This window comes from Equus asinus, chromosome 12, assembly GCF_041296235.1.
Source record: "Equus asinus isolate D_3611 breed Donkey chromosome 12, EquAss-T2T_v2, whole genome shotgun sequence".
NCBI lineage: Eukaryota > Metazoa > Chordata > Mammalia > Perissodactyla > Equidae > Equus > Equus asinus.
In genome coordinates, this window is record NC_091801.1 from 76,661,437 (window position 1) to 76,673,609 (window position 12,173).

General features: G+C 49.9%; 2 long non-coding RNA genes across 11 annotated transcripts in view; one reads left to right on the forward strand and one right to left on the reverse strand.

Moving 5' to 3' along the window:
- Positions 1–544: 544 nt before the first annotated feature.
- LOC139039942 (uncharacterized) lies at positions 545–11,399 on the reverse strand. The gene is made up of 3 exons (XR_011493394.1): positions 11,265–11,399; positions 10,295–10,360; positions 545–1,995 (listed from the first exon to the last, which is right to left on the reverse strand). It is a non-coding gene; the product is annotated as an uncharacterized lncRNA (long non-coding RNA).
- The window catches only part of LOC106824837 (uncharacterized), a 64,366-nt gene continuing 62,573 nt past the window's right edge, over positions 10,381–12,173 (forward strand). For 4 of the 10 annotated variants that reach the window (XR_011493388.1, XR_011493392.1, XR_011493386.1 and 1 more), the window contains exon 1: positions 10,381–11,512. This is a non-coding gene — a long non-coding RNA (uncharacterized lncRNA). The remainder of the gene's footprint in view (positions 11,513–12,173) is intronic. The other 6 variants (XR_011493389.1, XR_011493391.1, XR_011493390.1 and 3 more) reach the window with 5 other exon arrangements.

Here is a 12,173-nt window from a genome sequence, read left to right on the forward strand (position 1 = left end):
GACTTGGTCCTGTTTCACTCCTACCTTGGCTGACTTTAGCCTCGGGCGTGCATCCCCGCGCTAGCTGTGCCCACGCCCCCAGGCTGTTGAGAGGACCCCCACCCCCACCCCCCCGACCCCGGCACTTGTGCATTTTCCTTCCTTGGTTTTGACTCTTTGCTTGTTCAATTCAGAAGGTCCGCATGAAAGGAACCTGTTTAGGGCAGTGGTGCTCTGCCAGTTGTGAGCTTTGTGACTCTGGTCAGTTATTTATGCTTTCTAAGCCTCAGTTTCCTTATCTGTAAAATGGGACAGCGATGGGTATCATACTGGTTTATTGGGAAGACTAGACAAGGCCATCCAGCCACACAACTTGACACCATGTGTGCTTGATATGGAGGGGCTGTTCTTAGGATTCTTTTCTAATCTGGGGTCAGCAAACTCTTTCCTAAATTTTTCTTTAAAAATATAAAATTTACCCTTAGTCTGTAAGCCATAAAAAAATATGTGGGTTGTCATTGTGCTAAGTGTCTGAAGAAGTCATACACCTTATAATTTTTTCAGTTATTCTTTATTGAATTTTATGCAGGAAAACATGTTAGCATGTGTGTGTATTTTAAGAATTGGAAGTTTCATGACATTTGTGGGCTGTCTCCCTCAATGACTTACTCTACAATCAAAAAACAAGCTCCCTCTTATTGAGTGTCTGTATATGACAAGCCTAGCATCCAGAATTTTACTAATGTTAGCCAACTTAGTCCCAGAGGTCGGCATCATCCTCTCCCTGTTATAGATGAGACCAAAGAAGCTCAGAGTAGGTGAGTAATCTACCCAATGTCACCCAGCAAATAAGAAGCAGAGCTGGATCAAGTCTCAGTTCTGTTGGACCCTAGAACCCTGGGTTTTCAGCACTGTTCTCTCTGGACCTCTTCCTTCCCCAGCCGACCCCTCGGGTCCCATCCTTGGTCCTGATCTGCCTGCTGGCCCCCTCATTCCCCATCACGGAGAGAGGAGGAAGATTCTGCTTGGTATTATCTACACACGTTCTGAGCCAGGTGCCTCTGCTCTCTGAGCAGTCTGGAAGCCCAGCACAGTTGGGAAAGAAGATCTGAAAGACTCTTAGTCAAGCCCAGAAAATCCTCGAAGAATGGGAGGCAGTAAGCACACAGCCAGGGCTGGATCCTAAAGTCGCCTAGAGAATCAGAGGTGGGACACAGCTATCTTGTCTGCGGCATGAGGACAGGAGCTGAGGCCACCATGGGGACACAGGGGACTTCTGAGGAGAAACGTTCAGATTGTTGCATAAGCTGCACTGTGCTCTAGGGTCAAGGTAAGTCAGATGTTCAAATAAGCCAGTGATGGCAGAAGAAAGAGGGGTGGTGTTACATAATACATGTCAGCAATGAAAACTAGATAAATACACCACCAGAAATGCGATACTGATCTCATTGGGAGGGCAGAACATTTTGTCTTGCCAAAGGTTCTGAGGTCAGCTGTTGGCTGATAAGCAAAGCAGTTTATAAGCTTTTCTGCTCAGATGATATTTTGAAAAGTTTGGACCGGTCTGTGGTTGGATCAGGATGCTGAGTTTAACGATGCTGACTGTTGTTGTTATCTTCATTTCTAATGGTAAAAATTCTTGAAAGTCTGAAATGATACCCCATAGGCAAATGTTTCCCAAACTGTTGTGTGCATACAGATCACCCAGGGGCCTCATTAAAATGCAGATTCTGATTCCTTGGGTCCAGCCTGGGGCCTGAGATTCTGCACAGCTACCAGGCCCTGGGGGAATACAGATGCTGCTGGTCCACAGACCACACTTTGAGTGGCGAGGCAGACACTGCTACCTTTAAATGACCTCTAAGATTCATGGAGGGTCACTTTGTGGATTTGTCTGTGGTTCTGGCAGAAAGAGCCTGAGGCGGGGATCAGGACATGAGAGTCCAAGTCTCGGTCTGTCCTTTGTTGGTAATGCGGCCTTTGGAAAATAGGCTCCTGGAGTCTTCGTTTCCTTACCTGTAAGGTAGAGAAAATAAATACGTATCCCATAGAGCTACTGGGAGGATTAAATGGGATAACACGTGCGAAGACACGCAGCACATTTGTACACGTATTGGAGTCTGAAATTATTCTCAAGGCGAGCCCTCACCTCAAGTGCCCTCAGGGCACCGCTGGAGGCCACAGGCTAGAGCCCAAGGATGCCTGAGTTTTCTTATTTCTCCTAGGTGGGGCGTTGACTCAACGTTTGAGAATTTGGAAAAGCAGTTTCTTTTCCAGCAGTGGTTCTTGTCCCTACCCCAGCCCCGACCCCGTTGTTCTTATCTCTCCTTCCTCTCTCTGTGCCCCCTCCCTCCTCTCCTGTGCTGTCACCGGCTCCCCACATGGTTGCCCCTAGTTTCCTGCCCCCGAGGTTGTGTTTGGAGCTCTGCCTGACTGTCGGGGAGGGGCTTTTCCAAGCCTCTCCTGCTGCACGGCCCCCTCCAGCATCTAGAACTGGGACCCCCCCCCCCAATCCAGCCCAGCAGAGAGGCAGACGCTGCTGCCCCGACTCTCACCTCAGACTGTCTGTGCACACAGCTGCTCTCACTGGCAGCCGGCTGCCTCTAGACCTGGCTCATTTACATAAAGTACAAGCTCCGCCCCTCGGAAGGCTGTGTGTTGTCCAGGAGGCTGCATGGTTTGCTGATAGAGGATCAGGCTTTCAGTGTCAGCCCTGATGACACCAAAAGCATGAGCAACAAAAGAAAACAGAGAAATTGGACTTCCTCAAGATGGAAAACTTTCATGCATCAAAGGACATTATTAAGAAAGAAAAGACAGCCCACAGAACGGGGAGACGATTTGCAAAGCATGCATCTGAAAAGGTTCTAGTACCCAAAATACAGAAAGAGCTTTCACAATGTAACCCAAAGAAAAGACAACCAACGCAATTAGAAGATGCGCCAGGGATCTGAATGGGTAATTCTCCGAAGCAGGTAGCCAAAGGGCGGACAAGCACAAGAAGAGATGCTCAATGGCGTCAGGGATCAGGGGAACGCCAGTCAAAACCACAATGAGATACCACTTCACACTCACTAGGATGAACGTAAGGACTTTAAAAAAGGAAAACAGCAAGTGCTGGCGTGGATGTGGAGAAAGTGGAACCCTTGTGCACTGCAGGTGGGAATGTAAAATGCTCCAGCAACTGTGGAAAAAGTTTGGGGATCCTCAAAATGTTACACCTAGCATTAGCATATGACCCAGCAATGCTACTCCTGGGTGTATACTCCAAATAATTGAAGCAAGCATTCAAACAAATTCTTGTACATGAATGTTCTTGGATGCACTGTTCTCAGCAGCCAAAAAGGAGAAACAACCCAACGTTCATCAATGGATAGATGGATAAACAAATTGTGGTATATCCATACAATGGGATATTAGCCATAAAAAGGAGCGAAATTCTGTCACGTGCTACAGAATGGATAAAGCTCGAAGACACTATGCTAAGTGAAACAAGCCAGTCATAAAGGGCAGACATGACTCTATTTACGTGAAATATCTAGGCGAGGCAACCCCATGGTGAGAGAACACAGATTGACGGTTCCCAGGAATGAGGGGAGCAGGGAATCGAGAATAAATGCTTTCTGGGTAGGAGGTTTTACTTTGAGGTGATGAAGATTTTTGGAACTAGAAAGAGATGGTACTTGCACAACACTGTGAATGTAGTAAATACCGCTGAATTGTACACTTTAAATAAAGCAGTCAACTTTGTATTATGTGACTTTCACCTCAATGGAAAAAAAAAAAGTGTGAGAAGGACGGAAAGATACTAATAAAAGTTCTTTTTTCATTTAAAAAAAAAACGCGGAGAGTGTCTAACTGTGTGACTTTGGACAAGTGCCCTGGTTTCTTGGAGCCCATGTTCTTTATTCCGTAAAATGAGAATGCTCTTTCTTGTCCTCACTGAACTGCTTTGACCGTTGGATGCAAATGCATCTAATATCAGACAATAACAAGAAATATTTTTTTTTCCCCTTTTTCTCCCCAAAGCCCCCCGGTACGTAGTTGTACATTCTCTGCTGTGGGTCCTTCCAGTTGTGGCATGTGGGACGCCGCCTCAGCGTGGTCTGACGAGCAGTGCCATGTCCGCTCCCAGGATTCGAACCAACGAAACACTGGGCCGCCTGCAGCGGAGCGCGCAATCTCAACCACTCGGCCACGGGGCCAGCCCCAACAAGAAATATTTTTAATAAGAAGATAAAAATATGTCAAATGTACGTTTTATGTCAGTCTGAAGTCAGCCCTATACATTTCCTCTTTCTTTCTTTCATAAAATCTGTTTTACTCACTGCCTCATATATAGTCACTTAATGACACCCTCCTTGACATTTGTCCTTTAAGTAACCATCCCCAACTCTAAATCTTAGCTCTTTATCATCAGTCCCATGCAGGGAGAGATCATACCCATGTCCACCCCTCCAAGCTTCTCAGCGCCTGGCCCAGCACCATCCATGTAACACTGATGGCAGCTGCCATTTTGAGGTGCTTCTGGTGAGCTGGCTCCTAGGCTGAGCACGCTGTCCACACAGTGTATGAGTAAATTCTTGCACCAGCTCTGTGAGGTGGGCATTACCATGCCGAGTTTACAGATAAGAAGGCAGATGCACAAGGTGAGTGGCTTCTCTAAGGGCACCCAGCTGGGCAGTGATAGAGCTGGAATCTGTGCAAAGATCTGGTCCAATCCAGAGCCAGAGAGCTCAGTCCCCAGACCACAGCACAAGGACTTTTAGAAGACTTGCTGGGTTGAGTATGGTCTGTTTCCACGATCGGGTGTTAGCTTGGAGAGGATCTCGGCAAGAGGAACCTGTGGGCTGATGTGAGAAGGCACGCATCTGACGGTCGAAAGACCTGCGTCCTTGTCCAAGCTTCGCCATCTTTCTCCCTGGGCCTCAATTTCCCTCTCCGCTCAATGGGAGGCTGGATTGGTCCCTCTATTGCTGTGATGCTGTGGGTGCCTGTAAGAGACTCATTGTACGACAACATGAACTTCAAGCTGGCCTCGTTTTTCTTGGAGCTCATCATTTTTTTTTCAAGAGGAAACCATAGAGAATCATTTCGCTATTTGAGAAATGACCCCACTCTCATGTGGTCACTTAACTGATTGTCAGATAAGACATACGACAAGATCCTCCTGACTCGCAGAGGCAAGGTCTTCACAGTGTGTCCTCCTCTGCGCTCCACCCGGCACCCCTGAGGTGGGCGTGGGGGACTGAGTCATCAGCTGCCCAGGACCCCTCGGGGGGAGACTCGTCGCTTGGCTCTCAGCTGAATCCCTCCCCAGGAATTGCCCTTGGTTGAAGGGATATGCCTCCCCTAAGGTCACACGGCCATCTCCAGGCTGCCTGCATCCAACTACTGGCCTATGTGGGGGCGCAAAGCCAAGCCCCCAGGCCAACTCAGCTCACCCCCGCAGGGCCATCCAGCCCGGTTCCCAAGGGGTCAGCCGAGACCTTCAGGGTGACTGTCTTGCAGTCCAGAACCTCCCTCTGCCCTGTCCTGTTTCTTCCTCCCCCTGGGTGGATGGGGCCACCCCTCAGTGCTCCTTCCGCACCCAAATCTCTTCCTCAGAGTTTGTCTCCTGGGGAGCCCGAGCTAGGACAGTGATGTTATGGTTGTTTCTGTTTTCAGGTGAGAAACAAAGGCCAAGAAGTGATGTGACTTGTACCAAGTCACAGCTAGTAAGTACTCTGTCCCCGAAGGCAGGGCTGCCTCCTAGTTTAGGGGGCGGTGGGTGTTGTGGTCTACCCCTTATCTACCTACCCTCCCCAAACAGTGCAGGCTCCCTCCTCATGGTGCACAGCTCCACCTGTAGCGCTCTTCATGCCTTCTTCTTCAGAATATACACTGGCACTACCCGTTTATGGGACTGTCCCCCAACTGGGAGCTCGTTCTACACAGAAACTAACCCGTGTCCCGGCACATCTGGGTCAACATCCCAGCACCTTCCTGTGATGCAGGGCCACCACGACCTGAGTCTGGAGCCTCTGCAGCATCATCTCTGCCTTAGTCCCTGCACTCCTCATTTCCCCACACTGCGTGACTCCCACTGATGCATCCCACAGCACGTACTTACTGAGCCCCAGTCACAGGTCCACGTGCAGAGGACGCACATGCGTATTGAGTAGAACTGGGTCTCATTGTGGAGCGGCTGGAGGCGGAGGAATAGGCAGACCCATGAAAAGACAATTGCCCCCAACATGGTGACTTCCATGGTCAGAGCAGGCACGGGGTGCTGGGGAAACATAAAGGGGACCCCTCACTCCATATTGTGGGCCATTCCTGCCCTCATAGAACTTATATTCCAGTGGTGGAGCCCACTTATAAACAAGTAGGTCAAAAAAAAAATCACAGAATACACCAAAGGGTACAATCTGAGAATACGCCAGAAGGGAGGTAGGGCAGGAACATGGCGCTGAGCTATGACCCTTGGGCTGAGTGGGCAGCACTCTCTCCAGCCTCCGTGCTTTTGCATCCGCTGTTCCTTCCAGCTGTAACACTCTTCTCCCTCTGACTGGTGAGCTCCTACTTACTTCTCAGGATCCAGTCAAAGTCATCTCCTGCATTGGTCCTTCTCTGACTGCGTCTAGCTCTCTTCTCTGGGCTGTCCTTCATCTCGTTCGAAGGAACCTCTGCGTTAGAGGCCTGGTCACAGGGCTCTGCATCTGCCTGTTTCGTTCTCTCTGATCATCTCCATTTTCCCAGCACTTGATGGTGACCTGTGGCCCAAATCTGGCTTTCCGCCTGTTTTTGCAAATAAACTCTTACTGGAAGAAGTCACACCCATTTGTTTCCTTATTGTTTTGTCTGCTATAAAGGCAGGGTTCATAGCTGTGTCAGTGACCCCACGGCCCGCAAAGCCTAAAATATTTACTCTCTGGCCCTCTATAGAAATAGTTTGCCAACCCCTGCCCCAGCACACTGCAAATGTTCAATTGTTTTAACTAGCTCTCCATGTGATTCTGATGCTGACCACAGTTGGGGAACTATTAGGTTAGCTCTTTGACCTGGATCGTGGGAGATGAGCCTTTGGAGCTTCAGTTTCCTTATTTGTAGGATGGGGTTGATAATCCAGACTTCAGAGGATGAAATGAGGATGTGTGTCTAAAGGGCTTAGAGTATTACAGGGAAAGTCGTCATAACAGCGGCAACATTTAGCGTGTTTCTCTACCAGCACCTCGCCTCAGGCTTCATCTAGATAATCTCACTGAATGCTCCCGCCAATCCTGCATCAGGCACTAAGGACCTCATTTTACAGATGAAGAAATGGAGGTGCAGGGGCCCGGGGGCATGGCCTAGGTCCATCCCACTCTAGGATCCCACTCCCATCTCCCACGGGAGGCGCACACCTGGGTCCACAGGAGAAGGTGAGACTGAGCAATAAGTACAATCCACGGAAGAGTCAGGGTACCGAGTTCCTGGACCGCTGTTTCTCCTTCCTGGTAAGACTGAAAAGCAGAGAACAGGATCCTCTGTTTCTGCCGTTTTGGAGAAAATTCTCCTATGATTTCTAGCCAATAAGGGACATCTTTATAGGGAAGACCAAACAGAGTCTTGCAGCAAGACCCAATGACAGAAGAAAACACAAGTACTAAATAAATAATGAAGTATCCTAAACATACAGAAAATGCACTTGGCGTGAATGTGCGTACAGCCGAAGGAACTTTCACACCCCCACGGAATCAGAAAACAGATCAAGAAACAAATCAGGACCAGCACCCCCAGAAGCTTCCCTGTGACGTCACTTCCACTGACTACTTCGCGACATTATCCAACACCCACTTCCCAGACCATCACCATAGATGGGTTTGTCCTGTTTGTGGACTTTAGGTAACTGGAAGCACGCAGCAGGTGCTCTTGTGTCTGACTTCCTTCGCTCCATGTTACGTCTGTGAGCTTCGTCCCTGCTGATATGTGTAGCAGCGGTGGCTGTGTCCTCAGTGCTGTGTCATATTCCACAGTGGGAAGATTCCACAGTTAATGTACCCATTCAGTCTGCAGTGGATGGGTTTAGGGGATTTCCAGCAAGGAACAGGATTTCTACAGGGATTCTAGCACAGGTCTGGGGTGAACAATATCTAGGAGCAGAATCTCGGGTCAAAGGGCGTGCATGTGGTCAGCTTTTGTAGATGTTGCCAAATGGTTCCAGAGAGCGGTTGCAATTCCACCTGCAGGGACCAAGAGGTCGAGCCACTCCACTCTCTGACCCTTGGTGGCTTTGTCTTTCACGTTTTAGCTGTGCTGGAGGGGGTAGCAGAATTTTTTGACATCAGCATTGACACCGTTATGGGACTGGACATCACGGTTCACAGGTCATTGAAGACCAGAAAACAGAGGGGAGAGGCGGTCGGCAAAGGCAGGCAGGGAGGCACCGAACAGTTAGCGATCCTGAGGTCAGCTGGAGCATCATTATTTCCATTCACAGATGAAGAGAGCAAGGCCCAGAGAGCGGAAGTGCCTTGCCTAAGGCCACATGGCTAGTAGGAGAGAGGAACTGGCTTTGAGCAGATTTGCCTGACTTCTAAGTCCCAGCTGTCCCAGGCCAGACACTCAGCTCCTTTCTTCTATTTCTGGGCACCCTGATGCCTACTGCCCCTGAGTTCCCCTGCGTGCCTTTAAAATCTGGGCTCCGGGCCTCAGTTTTCTGCACAAAAATATCAGTAAAAGCAAGTGGATGGAATGTGGTTTTCTGTTTTGTTCCTATTCTGATCTGCAGATGAGGAGATTGAGGCTCAGAGAGGTGAAGCGACTCCCCCAGGGTCATGCAGCTAACAGGTGACTGCGCGGACTCCTGGCCCCATTAACTGTTCATGGCCCACCTCGCTGCTTCTGCAGCTTCCAGGGCAGTGCTGGCAAAAGGGGAAGATGGATTTCTGTTTTCCTCCCTTGCCACGAAATGGTGCTGTCTTATGCCATAAGGTGAGAACTCTTTCCAAATGGGGCGTGTGTGTGCACACACGTACACACACACTCACACAGGCACACAGAAAGGGCTTTATTAATGACCTTTCTTGAGAATGACTAGTGTAAGCTTTGAAGAATAAAAATACTCATTGCCCAGGGTGCCGTCTGAGATTCCTGGATTGTGAAGAAATGTGTTTAGTCCCAGGTCCTGCATATGGACCAAGAAATAAGGTCCGGCAAAGGGACCAGGCTTGTGATGGGCACATTCATCCATCAAACATTCACAGAACACCTAATATTCCCCAGGTGTTGAGCTGGGTGCTGGGCATGAAGATGAGCCAGACATAGTCCAGGTCTTCACGGAGATTTCGCGAGACTAATGTCAACACAGGTGCTGACCATTCTGTGTGAGAAGTACTCTGACTGTGTCTACTCAAAGAGGATGCTCCACGAAGACAGGGGCCCTGGCTCTCCTGTCCACCACCGGTCCCCTCATACCTGGTATAGTCCCAGGCACATAGTAAGTCCTCGTAAACATGCTACCTGGTGAGCATGAGGGCGGGACTGACTTTACTTAGGGAATCAGGGAGATAGAAGTTAGCTAATGTAAGAAGCTGGGTACCCACGCATTTCCTCATTCATTCGTTCATTCTTCAGTCCCTCAGGTGTTAACTGAGCCATTTGCTCTTGTGATGCTCACAGTATGGCAGGAAGGGAGGATGCGACACAACTTGAACGTGTGCACAAGGGTCAGAGTGGTGTGGGGCCCAGGGGAGGAAGGGCCCAGCAGTGCAAAGGAGGATGTGAGGCTTTCCAGAGCTGGCCTTTAAGGGAAAATGGAAGTTTCCAGAGTCTCGAAGGGAATGGTGTGAGGATGTCAGCGAGAATGTGGGGCCATTAAAAGGGAGCTTCCCAAACGCTGAAGACCCCGATCTTGGTAAAACTGGCAACATATCACAATACGACCGTGTGTATGAACACGCCTTACAAACTGTCAAGCACCCTGTGAGTGACGGATGAGAAGGCTAAGCGTAGTAATAGTCACTTGAATGTCTGCACATGACGCTCTACAAATCCCTGGGAGGGCTGGCTTTGGGTGGACACATCGCCACTCTTGACAGCGCAGTGTTGTGTAGAGCTTGCTGTTGGTCAACAAAGCTCCCAGCTATTGTGCTTGAGAGATGGGGCCCTAGAGACTCTGTGGTCATCGGATTTTGTCTTCACTCACTCTTTTATTCATATATATGTAGCAGTGGGTCTCTTTCTTCATAAGAACTCTTACATGTAACCTCCATATATAAACCAACCAAAGTGCAGTTACTTCGGTGGAAAGAAGAAGGGGGAATCTGTCCAGGACCCCTTCCCCATCACCTACCTGGAGACCCAGTGCAGCCTCCACGGTGCTTCAGGACTTCCAAGGAACATAGATGGAACACTTCACCTGGAATGTGGAAAGTAAGATGCCAAGAGGGCCAGTGACTTGTCCATTAGCTGAACAGAAATCCCAGCTTCCAGTCACCTACAACAAGGATCTTTCCAGGACAGCACCCAGGAAATCCAGCCTCAAACAGGCACGGAGAGCTGAGCTACGAGCCTTCAACCCTGCTCCGGTTCTGTAATAATCACATAAGCCTGGGAAACGTGTTTGCCTCTCTGAGTCTCAGTTTCCTCATCTGTAAAAAAGGAGCATACCGAGAGGACTCAAGGAAACAATGTGTCAAGCATGGAAGCCGTGGCTGGCGCAGAGTGGGTGTTTGATAAACGCTTGTTTCCTTATTCCTCATTGTGCCAAATGTCTTATTAGAGATATTTTCCACTTGACCCTGAAGTTTCAGACTTGTCAAAAAATAATTAGTCACAAGCGTCTCTGTGGCCACAGAGCACATTCTCCTTTCTCAAATCATCAACTCTTTAAAAAGAGTCACCCTTTTAAATGGACCAGAATGGCTCTGTGGCTGCTGTCCTTCCATCTCAGCCTCCTGACTCTATGAAGGGTGGGTTTCTGGATGCTCGGAGCAACCTAGGACAACAAGAATAACCAGAAGGCCCAGGGACAAACTTCAGAAATTTTCCCAGCACACCCCTTGCCCCTTTGGTTGGGACTGCATCCTGGAAGGAAAACACTGCGCCTGGACAACAATACGTTGCCTTTTTCCTGGCAAAGAACTGGTGTGGGAGTGGAAAATTTTAGGGACTCTGATTTAGCAGTTTGGTTTCGTTGTATTCACGACCCACCATGGAGCACTACAAACCCCGGTCTGAACTCAGGGAGTCAGAGCGAGATTAGAGCAATGGTTTCCGGAGAAAACAGAGATCACCTGCTAAGGATGCAGATTCGGACTCACCCCAGAGGCCCAGTGGCAGGGCCTGAGGACCAGGAGGAAGGCCATGCTGAATTCAGAGTCAGGCTGCTGGGTGAGATGGGGAAGGGCAGAGGTGTCACCAGGGAGCGGGTGCCTTGTCTGCAGCCATCAAGAGGCCTGACCAGTCCTCAGAGGAGGCACCTCCCAACCCGCGGCCCAGGGGACGCTCCCTGTGGGGTGATGCCAAGCTGAGTCTTGAAGGGCGAGGAGGAGCTGGCAGGTGAAGAAGGGCGAGCATGTGACGAGGGTGGGCAGAATGTTCTGGGAAGAGGAGGAGAAAGGTGGAGGCGGGAAGCCCCGAGGCCCGGCACTGCTCCGTGTGTGTGTGTGTGTGTGTGTGTGTGTGTGTGGTGGGTGTGTGTGTGTGTGTGTGTGTGTGTGTGTGGTGGGTGTGGTGAGATGGGGCTGGAGATGGAGGGGGTGGTTGGATGATGGGGAGTCTTGGAAGCTCTGCTGGGAGCTGATCCTTGACTCTGTGGGTTTGGGGAGCCATTGGACGGCTGTAATAGGAACGTGATAATATTTCAGAATGGATAACCTTGAGAGAGTGGAGAAGGTGCGTACAGGGGCAAACCAGGGCCAGGGCAGTGGCTGAGGGTGTGTCAGCAAGTCTGTGAGAGTGGAGTGGGGAGCTCTGTCCTCCCAGGGGCAGTGGAAATGGGGCCATGGGGCTGGGCAAGAGTGGGGATTCATTTGATGCGAGTGGAACGAGGTAGGCATGGGGCAGACCCTCAGATCTCTGATGGGGGAGCTGGGGCTGCTCCCCTCTGACAGAGAGAGAAGGTGAGAGCGAGCGCGGGGCGGTGTGTCCCGCCTGGCCTCCTGAGCCCCTGGTGACTTGGATGCAAATGCTGAAATTAAATTCCCGAAAGCTTGCTTTGATGCTTTTCG